The sequence below is a fragment of the Mytilus californianus genome, unplaced genomic scaffold, assembly GCF_021869535.1.
Source record: "Mytilus californianus isolate M0D057914Y unplaced genomic scaffold, xbMytCali1.0.p SCAF_5, whole genome shotgun sequence".
Taxonomy (NCBI): domain Eukaryota; kingdom Metazoa; phylum Mollusca; class Bivalvia; order Mytilida; family Mytilidae; genus Mytilus; species Mytilus californianus.
In genome coordinates, this window is record NW_026262701.1 from 78611432 (window position 1) to 78625543 (window position 14112).

General features: G+C 32.0%; 1 protein-coding gene across 1 annotated transcript in view; it reads left to right on the forward strand.

Moving 5' to 3' along the window:
• Positions 1 to 1195: 1195 nt before the first annotated feature.
• LOC127701499 (b(0,+)-type amino acid transporter 1-like) overlaps positions 1196 to 14112 on the forward strand; it is a 79372-nt gene continuing 66455 nt past the window's right edge. The window contains exons 1-2 of the mRNA XM_052205385.1: positions 1196 to 1298; positions 2654 to 2728. The gene's annotated coding sequence lies outside the window, so the exon portion shown is untranslated. The remainder of the gene's footprint in view (positions 1299 to 2653; positions 2729 to 14112) is intronic.

Here is a 14112-nt window from a genome sequence, read left to right on the forward strand (position 1 = left end):
TCATATTCGGCTACCGTTAGCGTCAAATTGGTTAAAATTTTACCGTGATTCGTCAAAATATTCTTATCGTGATTCGTCAGAAGGCTCAAATTATTATTGTTATATTTTGGAAAAAAATTAAAGTGATTCGTCAAAACCAGTCAATTTTTTTATCGAAAGTGTATGTTTAATCGTCATGCACCAAAAATTACCGTTAACGTCATTTGGAAAGAATTTTTACCTTTATTCGTCATGAAGGTACTCCCATTACACTCTACTTAAACACAGCCAGTTTATGCTCCAAAATGGAGAATAAAAGGCAGATGGGTCGATTTTAGTTTATACTACTAAGGAATAGAACTAAGAGACCTTCAACAAGCTAAGATCTTCAATAAAAACCTTTCAAATTTTTCTTTTCTTTTTGGAATATTCATAAAACTTCATGGACATAATAAAAGAGCATATGATTTCCACCACATTTGTATATATCTAATTACCGAAAAGTATGATGATAAATTAAAATCAAACTTACAAGGGTAAAGTTTGCTTTAATTTAACAATGGGAAGTCAAATTAAACATTGCTTGGTTGTAGTTGATTCAACTACCATTATGGACAAAGGAAGATAACTCCAACAATTTTAAAGATTATACTTTAACAATAACATCATTGGTATTCTTAGAACAAATATTAGATTCCTGCACCTTGCACAATTTATGTAATTTGCTGACAAATATAACATCATTTCGTAACTTGAATATCTGGAGTCGAATTCACAAAAATACTTACGACTATAAGATTGATCTTAAGTTATGAACAAATTATTCAGTATACTTTAATAATACTATCAATCTTAGTCGTTAAGTTTTTTGTGAAACCGACTCCAGAGCATTATATTTCATTGATGAATTTCTGGATAGGATGTTTAGAACATTATGATCAATGCACTATATTTTGTGTATCTCAAAAGTAGTGATTTAGATATGGTCAGTACTCTTCTGAATTTTTGGGGTATGAAAAATACTTTCTAAAATAGTAAACTGTCGCTTACATCATTAAAAAATAGATGTAACTATATAGATTGTTTATCTTTTAGTTACGTTGTTTCTTGTTTAGGTAGTTGTTTGAAATAAAAATAATACTTTTCGACACACTCATTCACATTGCTGTAACTTTTATCCAGATATTTCCTTAGGTGCCCCTTATATCTTTAGTGAGTTGCGGAAACATTTCATCATTCCAAGTTGCTGGGACAACTACACTAACTATATATTTTAGTCCTAGTCTGTTGTCATAATACCTGTTTTTTCACTTTGAAAGGTAATAAGACATCAAATTAAAACTGATTGAAATACAGCATTGAAGTTCCAAAGCAGATATAATTTAGATACTATAAAACATGAAAAAAGATCATAAAATCAAGGACGTATATGATAGTTATACATAAAATGATAAACCGTTTTAGTGGATAATTTAATAGACGTTTTTTTTCATTTTTTTTTTCATGTCAATTCAATTACCTGATTATACATTTTTTTTTTTTTTTAAATTTTAATTTTTTCTAAATACTTTTTTATCATTTTTTTCCCCTTTATTAATAAAGCGCCACCTACAATATTAAAGTACAACGGAGAAACTACATTAGTGATTATAATTTTACAAGAGAGAATAATTCACAAGAGAGATTACCCTGTCATCATGACAAAGATTGATAAAATATAAAAAGTGTGACTGATAGTTAACTTTAGTCCAAATGGTCATGACGTCTGCTGAGGTTATTTTATATTTTGATTTTTGTTGATCCCCATAATTTTACTTACAGCAGAATTCATTGAGTGTGAAGGTAAAGGTATAATCTTTGGTTAGCTTGCTTGTTAGCTGAACCGTGAAGTCATTATTATGTTAGGTATACTTCACTTCTTTCCGAGTAGTCTAGTCCTAAAAACAGATAGATTGGTTATCTGTCGGACTAGTCTACTCTTAAAGGAGGGTAGTTTACCTAACCAAATAATGACTTCACGGTTCAGCTAGCAAGCAAGCTAACCAAAGATATTACCTTTACCTACACACTCGATGCATTCTGCTGTAGAACTAGACTGAGATAACATTCAGTGTTCAGACTCCCCAGAAAAGGGTGCAAAAATTCTGAGTGGGTTGAAACGTTACCTTTTTTCAGTGAACTTTATCTGTATCTATATATTTGTAAAACATACAAGCACTTGAAATTCTGAAATGCAATATCAACTCAATTCATGCTAAATGACATGTTTAGAATATAAATTAAAATCAATTTACAGTCACTAATTTGTTTTTATCACAGTCCATTTACAGACCGAAATTAAATTCAGTTTAAGAGAATATATGATTCTGTTCTTCAAAGTAAAATTCAAGGAAATTATTTAACTAGTGACGTAGTATGGATGCTGCTGCATTTCTAAACTCAACAACTGACATTGTCTTGTTGATCTTCCAGTGCAAGAATTGTTTTTTTTAAATAATGACAGCTCTTGAGAAAATTTTACTTTGCATATATATATGTGGTGATCAGTAGCTGTTCACAATACACATGGTTTCTTATGATGTCAAAAATAAGTTTCTTATATCAAATATCCTTTTGCTTGTATAGTTATCTGTCAATAAAAAATATATAAATGTTTTCCTTTTTAAAATTACAGACTCAAATTGAGGCTTATTCATCATACAACCTGTCAGAGATTTGTTGTGGAATTCAAGCAAATACCAGTTTTACGGTGAGCTTAAGTTGATAGACATTGTATGGTTCATTTTTAGCTCACCTGGCCCAAAAGGCCAAGTAAGCTTTTCTCAATACTTGGTGTCCATCATTGTTAACTTTTACAAAATCTACTCTAAAAATACTGGGCCAAATTTAACCATGGCTAAAATGACTAAAAAAGAACATAGGGTGAAATGCAAGATTTGTCTATTGTCTTGAAAATGGCTATATAAATGGAGAAATCTGACAGAGCAAATATGTTTAGAATGACAAGATCTACCTACAGTTCTTTTATATTAAAACTTTCGGACATCTTATGGGAGTTATTGTCCTGAAATGATGAATTTTACGAATTTTTAAGATTTTTGCCTATCATCTTGAAAATTATAATAGATAGAGATAATCTTTATATAGCAAAATAGCAAGACAAGATCTACAAAAATGTCAAGAGAGAAATTTCAAATAGCAAAAATGATCAGCAAGATAAGATCTACAAAATGTTAACATGGCCTAATTTGTCAGATGACTCCTTCAGAGATCTCCATGACCTGTTTTATGATGGCGCATCGCCATTGTTATAATATCTTCCGCCATCGTTAAATTATATTCCGTCATCGTCAAATTATCCGCGCCAATGTCCAAATTTTTATTCGTTTCGCTAGCCGCCGCCATTTTTGTTAGCAATTATAATCAATTGCATGTAATTGCATAACCCTTATTGTATTATAATCCAAAGGGTCCTCCTGATGACAGTTTTAAAGCCCTAAGGGATATCCCGCTAAAGATCGCTAATCACTTGTACAGGTAGATTGACACATCTGACAGGTGTACACTTAATCATGATAGACGATTTATTGTATTATTTAATTAATTAAGTTTCAGCAAATGCTAATGAAAATTTAGATTAAATAATAAATTTTAAATCCAGTTACGAAGAAAAAAGTTTAACAAGTCGAACACATGCTTTTATATTGATTTGTGCAATCAACAACACCCTTTTTAAATGAGTACAAAATAAGACGTAAAACAGAACATAATTTCATGCCAAATAACAGGAGTACAAAAATATCTATTATATTGAATCACTTTACAAGTTTAAAAGTAAATGCATGACTATTAACTGCAATTTCATAATCTGAAGAAATTTCGTATCATAATTCCGAATTCATTCTGTAATTTACAATCGAATTAATACATCCGGTTTACATTCAGGAATCGAAAGATGCATGTTGCATAGTCTTATTACTATGAAATTTGCAATTTAAAGTCATTAAAACCATTTAAGTTGTAAACGCTTGCCCTCCAAATCTTTCTTCAACGTTTTACAAAACGGGTACGAAACTTCTTGTTGTTGATGCTGCAAATGGTTAAATCACCTGTTCATGACTTCTGAATTTGATAGTGAAAAAAATATCCTCAAGATTTTTAAGTCCTTTAGGATTACCAAAATAGCAAGAAAACGACTTGGGAACCTGAAGGACAGCTTGTGGTCATTCTTGACTAAGGGGGAGCCATGCAGGCTTGACATTGGAATTGTTATAAATGACAATGAACTATTGGTTATTCTATAATGAAATAAATATAATAAGCAATATATCAGTCTGTTCACCATTCCTTACATAGAAATAAAGGAATGAAATACTTTCTATCATGTGGTTTTGTCATGGTGAAAGTTTCTCCATCGTTAAATTTTCATCCATGGAGATCCCTGTTCTTATTGGAGTTATTGCCCTTTAATGACACTCTTTTTTTTGTGTCTCTATCTATAGCTAATATCTTAAAAACTGTAATAGATAAATAGATATTTTACAAAGGAAAAATGATCAGGAAGACAAGATCTACAATTAATTCTAAGGGATGAAATTGTCAGTAGACTCAGTATTTGGAGTTGTTGCTCTTGAATGAATAGTTAGATAGACACTTTATGTAGAAAAAAAGATCAGTAAGAGTTTATAAGAACAAATCATCAGCAATACAAGATCAACAAAAAAAAGATAGTTGATATGAATTATTATATTCTAGTCTACAATGTTGGAAAGTAATCATTGTTGAAGAGGCACATAGACGTAGGTGATGGACAGCTCTTTAATGTTTCTAGTTTTTATGCCCCCGCCGTAGTGGAGGGGGCATTAAGTTTTACCCTTAGTCCATACGTCCCAAAGTTGGTTTCCTTTCTATTACTTTAGTTTGCCTCAACCAAATGTTATGAAACTTATACACAATGCTTATTACCACAAAATACAGATCAAGTTTGAATTTTGGTGGTGTCACTTCTGCTGTTCTAGAGTTATGCCCCTTTGCAAAGGGAAAAATTGCTTAATTTTTCGTTTCCGTTCTCTAACTTAAGTTAGCCTCAACCAAATGTTATGAAACTTATAGTATACACAATACTTATTACCACAAAACTCAGATCAAGTACAAATTTGGGTAGGGTCACTTTTACTGTTCTTCAGTTATGTCCCTTTATAACTTTATATGATATATAAGCAGGGGCATCATTTATGTCCAATGGACACATTCCCAATTTATTTTCAAATCATAGATCAGAATTATTAGCATGTAAACAACAATTGTTAGTATTGAAAGTTTTCAATAATCTTTAACGGTAAAAAATATCTATAAAGCCTCATTTTTACATAAAACTTTTGAAAATTCCCTGTAACTGTAACAGTAACCCAGTAAATTCAAACCTACTTTGTAGCAAGGATTTGTATATATATATCACTATACAAATCCTTGAATGTAGGTATAAAATATCCATTGTTAAGTGACAACAATTTATGTGTTGAAGATTCATATTTAAATTTTGGTTAAATGTAGTTTTTTTTTTATGATGCCAATGTGATATCAACATGAAATTTTAATCAGCAAACACATGAAGATGTGATTTATTCAAAATTTATGTCAAATGGATGATGTGACCTCAGTTTTATGGTTTTATGGTCACATTTTGTACAGAAAAATTAGAATATTAAAGAACATAATTGTGGTTATTTAGACTTTTGGATTCATCTGACAGGAAAATTTTGGTTATAACTTAAGAAATATTGTAATAAATGTTAATGACAATGATGTAATTGATAATAACTAAATGTTATGTAACGTATGGTACATTTACCTATATGAAAAATGGAAAGGTACAGAAAAGCTAATATATTCACAACAGTATTATAGGCATAATTAACACTCAAGAGTAGTCATTGATAGAGTGCAAAGAAAAAATAAGATTTTTTTGGCACTCTGACATTAAATAACAAGCATTTTATTTCCAAGCAGTATTTGTATAATTAGGCCATGCTGATGAAAGGAATTCGAGCCCAGCAAATTTGATAAGTATCACTTTGATTCAAATGAATACAGTGGTTATGAATAAAAGGAGTTGTGGGTGTAAACATTAATGAGACAGCAACCCAAAGATAAAAATAAACCAAAGACATCTGAGTTGTGGGTGTAGACATTAATGAGACAGCAACCCAAAGATAAAAATAAACCAAAGACATCTGAGTTGTGGGTGAAGACATTAATGAGACAGCAACCAAAAGATAAAAATAAACCAAAGACATCTAGAGGGGAACATACAGTCTTCACTATTAGTCGGCGTCGACATCGTCCGAAGACATTTGGTTTCCGGACAATAACTTTAGTTTATGTGTATGGATCTCAATGAAATTTTACCAAAAGGTTCAATACCACAAAAGGAAGGTTGGGATTGTTTTTTTGGGTGATGGTCCCTTCCGTTTAGGAAAAAGGGGCCCAAAACATTAATTTTTCTAGTTTCAGGACAATAACTTGTGTATAAGTATTGTGATTGCTCTGAAATTGTACCACGAGGTTCAATACCACTAGTAAAAGGTTAGGATTCATTTTGGGGGTAGTTGCCCAAACCGTTCATGAATTAGGGGCTAAAAAGGGTCTAAATTTTTTTCCCTCAAGATTTAAGAAATTAAAAAGAATTCTTCATATTTGGAAAAGGGGGGATAAAATTTTTTTTAGGGGGGGTCAATTTTTTCCCTCAAGATTTAAGAAATTGTCAATTTTCCTAAGAAAAATTGGGGGTCACAATTTATTTTGCTAATTCTTTGTATATAGTCTGAAAACAGATTTACTAAGTATTGTGCAACAGCAGTGTATTGCACAAAAGCAAGAAATCTTCAATTGAATATAAATTCAAATCATATGACCAATTTCAAGTTCTTTGACTACATTTATTCTGTGTCAGAAACCTATAATGTGTCAAATATTTAATTACAATCCAATTCAGACCTGTATCAAGCTTGAATATTGTGTCCATTTTTGCCCCAACTGTTCAGGGTTGGACCTCTGAGGTCGTATCCAGCTGCGCTAGACGAAGCAGTTTATTAGTAAAATTGAGAATGGAAATGGGGAATGTGTCAAAGAGACAACAACCCGACCATAGAACAGACAACAGCAGAAGGTCAGGGAGGCGTCCTTCAGCTGGCCCCTAAACAAATATATATACTAGTTCAGTGATAATGAACGCCATACTAAACTCCAAATTGCACACAAGAAACTAAAATTAAAAATAATACAAGACTTAACAAAGGCTAGAGGCTCCTGACTTGGGACAGGCACAAAAATGCGGCAGGGTTAAACATGTTTATGAGATAGTGTATGCATTCAAGGCAAGCAATTAGACTCAGGGGATTTGTTTTTTATCCCAGATAACCTTGCAAATCTCTATTTCTCAACAACAAAAAATATCGGTCATAATCATTATTTTTTCTGCGCATTGTGCTGAGTAAAATTATTGCTGAAGAGAAGTTGATTGAAGTTTATTTATAACATAGTCCTTGACATAAAATCTTTGGTTGACTTAGATTTATGCAATATGTATAACTTATAATATGATACATAAATCTGCAGAAGTTACATGTAAGATGATGATTATGTAAGTCATCTTTTATTGTAGCACCTGTAGGTCGGTCTAACACCCAAATATAAATGTATCATATATGTCAGTTTTTGTTATAAACTTGATGGCTAATTTATTGATACGAAATTCATTAACAAACTTTTTATTTTACTTTGATATTGGGTTGCTGTCTCATTGACAAAAATTGTGTGCTTGATGGCTTAGAATAGTGGTTAGGGAAACAAATATTTTCTCATTTATACTTAATATGGCCTGAGTGTTGTGCATTTAAAGTTGCTAATTTAATCAAATAATTTTGGTATTTATCTTTTTTTTTGTAATTGAAAGGATAAGATGTTTCAAAATGAGTATATTATGAATTAATTGGTATTCGAAGTGACTGCCAATCTAGTTATTTACAAAATAGTGGCACTTCATTTTTCAAAACAGAATTTTGTCATAAAAATTGTGAATTTCAGGGTATAACTCTTATCCTCGCTGAAAGAATAGTGACTACAGGTGAAAAGTTTCATTTGCTTGGTCAGAATATTTATTAATAAAAGTATTCTCAGGTTATTAAACCCCTTGGTCTAAGATTATGCACCCTCACAGGTGTGCAATTAAGTCATTGACCTCAGACTAGCTGACAAATACCTTAGGTGAAATTCTTAAAGGGGTATTAGCTAAGATTTAGACGAAAAAGTATGAAGTCTTCACCAGGAAACCCCTTTTCGTTGACTGATGTGGCATACTAGTTGTATTCAGCTTTATAATACAGAGGGTAAGAAGACCTGGAGGCTTCATAGCTTGTATACAGATGCCAAATGTTACATAGTTTTCGTCTGTTATATTTTTTATGTCCTTGACCTCATTTTCATGGTTCAGTGACTGCTTGGAAATAAGTTTAGTTTTTTTATGTCCCTGCTGTGGCGGAGGGGGCATAAAGTGTTACCCTTGTTTGTCTGTACGTCCCAAAATTAGTTTCTATTCTTTAACTTTAGTTTGCCTCAACCTAATGTTAAGAAACTTGTACACAATGCTGATTACCATAAAACACAGATCAAGTTCGAATTTTGGTGGCGTCACTTTTACAGTTCTCTAGTTACATTGTATGTCCCTTTATAATGTTATATGTAAGTGGGGGTCTGTGTCCCATGGTTACATTCTCCATTTATTTTATCATGTGAATTTATAGTTTATAATGAGTAATAGGATAACTACTGGTATATTTGGTATATGGGTTCCTTGCAAGATCTGCATATCCCTCAGACAGGGTTCGTCTGACCTTGACCTCATTTCATGGATCAGTGATCAAGGTTAAAGTTACACGATTAGGTCCCTTTCTTTGATACTGTAAAGCAGTAGATCAACTATATTTAGTGTATGGATTGAGTGTAAGATGTACATGTCTGGCAGGTTTCATCTGACCTTGATCTCATTTTCACGGTTTATTGGTCGATGTTAAGTTTTGTGTTTTGGTCTTTTTTTTAATACTATAAGCAATAGGTCAACTATATTTGGTGTATCCCTTGAGTGTAAAATGTTCATGTCTGGCATGTTTTATCTGACCTTGACCTCATTTTCACAGTTTATTGGTCAATGTTAAGTTTTTGTGTTTTGGTCTGTATTTCTAATACATGAACTATGAGCAAAAAGGTCAACTACGTGTATATATTTGGTGTGTGGAATGATTGTAAGGTGTACATGTCTGTCTGGCAGGTATCATTTGTCCTTGATCTCATTTACATGGCAGTGTTCTAGCCAGGATTTGAAAAGGGCAGGGTACTAGTCAGAAAAGGGCAATTTCACGCATAAATATCATTGAAAAAAGGGCAATTATTTAAGCCTCATAATTTATTAGCATACGTCATAAAATACATATGTACATAACATTACAAACAAAATACTCTATATAACATTAAAAACAAAATGCTCTATATAACTCAGGCACTATGGTAAAATAAAGTTTTAGTTAAAATGGAGTAATAAAATTCAATTCTTTTGGCACAATCTTCTCTGTTTGACTTTAAAAAACTTTGTTACAACATTGTCCAAAATTGAACAAAGTCATTATGACAGTTAATTTTGATATGTAGCAAGTTCTCAAGTGTTGATTGCTTGAGCCTATTTCTATGATCACATTTGATCAGCTTTACATGAGAAAATACTCTCTCAACCTCAGCTGTGCTCAGTGGCAAAACTTTAATTTGGTGGAGTTAAGTTAAGTGAAGTAAAAGATTTCAAAATGATAAACTTTTTTATGTCCCCGCCATAGCGGAGGGGGCATTAAGTTTTACCCTTGTCCACCCGTACGTACGTCCCAAAGTCGGTTTCCGTTCTCTAACTTAAGTTTGCCTCAACCAAATTTTATGAAACTTAGACACAATGCTTATTACCACAAAACACAGATCAAGTTTGAATTTTGGTGGTGTCACTTTAACCGTTCTCTAAGTTATGCCCTTTACAAATGGAAAAGGTTTCCGTTCTCTAACTTTAGTTTGCCTAAACCAATTGTTATGAAACTTATACACAATGCTTACTACCACAATATACAGATCAAGTTTGAATTTTGGTTCTAGAGTTATGCCTGTTTACAAATGGAAAAATCGCTGATTTTTTTCATTTCTGTTCTCTAACTTAAGTTAGCCTCAACCAAATGCTATGAAACTTATACACAATGCTTATTACCACAAAATACAGATCTTTTTTGAATTTTGGTGGTGTCACTTTTACTGTTCTAGAGTTATACCCCTTTACAAATGAAATAAAATGCTCCGCTGGGCACAGCTTGATACGACTGCAGAGGTCGAACCCTGAACAGTTGGGGCAGGTATGGTCACAACATTCAAGCTTGATACAGCACTGAATTTGGATTGTAATTAAATATTTGACACAGCATAGGTTTCTGACACAGAATGAATGTGGTCTAAGAATTTAAAAATTTTTAATTTACCTATTCAAACCATCATTATTATTTGCTTTTATATATAAATCAGAAATAACCAATTTAAAATGGAAAATTTAAAGAAAAAAAATGAAAAAAAAATCCCCCCCCCCCCCAAATTTGTTGAACCTCCTTATGATTCATCACCCCCAAACTCAATCCCAGCCTTCCCTTTGTGGTATGGTACCTTGCAGTACAATTTCAGAGAGATCCATACACTTGAACAAGTTATTGTCTGGAAACTAAAAAAATGCTTGTTTTTTGCCCCTTTTTGGCCCCAAATTTCTAAACGTTATGGCAATAACCCCCAAACTCAAACCCAGCTTTCCCTTTGTGATATGGAACCTTGTAGTATAATTTCATAAAGATCCATACACTTACACATAAGTTATTGTCCTGAATATAGAAAAATGCTTTTTTTCGGCCTCTTATTCCTAAAATTTTGAGGCAATTACCCCAAAATCAATCCCAGCCTTTCCTATGTGGTATGGTACCTTGTAGTACAATTTCAAAAAGATCCATACACTTACACACAAATTATGTCTTGAAGTTACAAAAATACTTATTTTTGGCCCCTTATTCCTTAACTGTTGGATCCATAATCCCCAAAATTAATCCCAACCTTCAATTTGTGGTTTGAACCTTATGGTAAAATTTCATAGAGATCCATTCGCTTAAACTAAAGTTAGAGTGCGAAAACCAATGTGTCTTCGGATGATGACGACAACGCCAACGTCATACCAATATACGACCGCAAAATTTTTTGCGGTCGTATAAAAATTGCTGAATTTTTCGTTTCCGTTCTCTAACTTAATTAAGTTTGCCTCAACCAAATGTTATGAAACTGATACACAATACTTATTACCACAAAACTCAGATCAAGTACAAATTTGGGTAGTGTCACTTTTATCGTTCTTCAATTATGTCCCTTTATAACTTTATATGATATGCAAGCAGGGGCATCATCTGTGTCCCATGGACAGGACACATTCCCCATTTATTTTTAAAATAATTTCCACTTACATCATGTACATAGTAAAGGATGATGTCAGAATTTAATTTTGGCTAGCATTCTTTTTGGTTTTATCTTTCAGGAGTCTATCTCGAGTCGGCATTGTGAAAATAATGATTTAAAATTTATTTGGCCTTAATTAAGTTCTCAGTTTAATTCTTATCACGAAATCAATGGATAGTCAAGGTAGAAACTTTTTATGCAAATTTTTGTGCTGATTAGTTATAGGTGGCACGTTACGCATTGTCAACAAGGGAAAAAAATGGCGACGAACATTTCAACAAAACTCATCCGAGAAAAAGCAAATTGTGCGATTAAAAAGGCAGGGGGCCCAAGAAACGAAAGAAAAAAAGAACGGGCGTTAATAAAAAAGGTGGGCATTGTGCCCTGTTCAAACTTTGTAGCTAGAACACTGTCATGGTTCATCGGTCAGTGTTAGGTTTCAGTAGTAAGGTCCTCTTCTAAGATATTATAAGCAATAGGTCAACTTTATTTGGTTTATGGAATTATTGTAAGGTGCACATGTCTGTTTTGCAGGGTTCATCTGACCTTGACCTCATTTCATGGTTCATTGGTTAAAGTTTTGTTTTCTTGGTTAAGTCAGTAATTAGATACTATAGGCTTTAAGGTCAAATATATTTGATTCAAGGAATGATTGTTATGTGTACATGTCTGACTGGCAAAGTTTGTCCTTGACAGCATTTTCATGATTCATTGGTCAATATTATGTTTTCATGGATTGGTCTGTTTCCAGTATACTATAAGCTATAGTTCAATTATATTTGGTGTATGGAATGATCAGTACAAATGAGAATTGATTTAGTAATATTGATAATAACAAAATTGGTAATCTCTACCTAATCTTATTGAGTGTGTTAATGTATTATTGTTTTTGTTGACTCTGTGCCATCAATAGTTGGAAGTGTAGGTGTTTTTATGTTTTATCAGGAATTGCTTTATTTCCTTCAACATACATCTTTTGGTTTTTCTAGCAAAACGGCAAAATTCTCTGTAGTACATGTACCGGTCCATGCTTTGGTGTCTGAAATTTTTTTTGCATTTAAAGATTTTAAAGACAATATGGATAAAAAAGAGAAGAAAGGAAATATTGTATTATGGATGTTTACTATACTTTCTGTGAGGAGTGAAAACAGTACAACATTGTCAGTCATATTCAACATTTATATTACATTTTGAGAAAGGACTGCCACTGATGAAGGTTATTTGTTGCACTGAAATATTTGTCAATAAGATTTCAATGATCATGTTGGTATATTTTTATCTTTATCTGTATCATTGCATAAATCAGTAGGTTTTTATGTATATATCAAATCTAGAGTTTCCACACTGGCCATTTGTTACATAACAAATATCCTATACTACACATTGCCATTTGTTACATAAAAAATATCTTATAGTATATATTTTAGATGTAGATTTTATAAAAGTATTTGAATATCAGCCATCAATTCTGGTTAAATAACCTCAATATTTTGTTGGACTTAGAACTTTATTACCTGTTATGGACCTTGTAACGATAGGTGCAAAAAACTGTTGAAGTCTTTATTTTGGCCTTAAGAATGTCTTTTTTTGTTGGGTTGCTGTCTCATTGATGTACACTCAACATGTATTTTGATTCATGTTAGTTTTTCAGTCTTTGCTGTTAGTTTTATTATGATTTTCAAAGTAATTTTCCATGAAATTTAATGGTATAACCTATAGCTGAAGTGGAGGGTATAACTCCCCTGATGTATATGAACGTCAATCAGTACTATTATCTCACAAGGAACCACACATAATTTGCCTAATAAAGTAATTGATTTTAGGAATGCTGATTGAATTTCTTTTACAGCAACTGTCTTATTCCAAATGTCAAGGGACTAAAATTTAATTCTAATTTGGGAAGAAAATTGATTTTGTAATAAAAATTTAGTACAAATAATTTGATATAAAGTTCAACTTCAAAGATGAGCCTTAACATCTATTGTTTTAGCAGCATGGTAAAAAAGGAAAACAGGAAAGACGTTAACGTATGATTATGAGGCTAAAATGACCAAAAAAATTCTTAGACAATATTTTATTCTATTTTTTTTTAATTATGATACATTTATTGTTTTTGTGTGTTATGTATCATCATACAAAACTGTATGAAATATTTGCCACTGTATGTTAAACAACAAAAATCAATAAATTTTCCTCTTCAGGCAAATATCCTATTGGAGCTCTTTACTATAGAATGATTTCACAATCATCACTCATCAACATTACTTTCTGTTTACTGAATACTTAAAAGTGGTAGTATTAGTAGTGAGCTTTCCACATCGATTTATCAATGAAATGAATGTGACTTCATTCTTACCACTGAACAATTATCTTAACTTTATGTATGTATAAATAAAGATTTCACTGCTGCATCAAGTGTATTATGATATTTCTCCACTAGAGACAGTTAAATTTTCAAATTTAAAATGGGAGGCTTGCCGAGCTTTTAAAATATTTAAAATTTAACTGTTGATAGTGGAGAAATATCGTAATACACGAGATAAAGTGGTGGAATCTGTTTCTCTAATG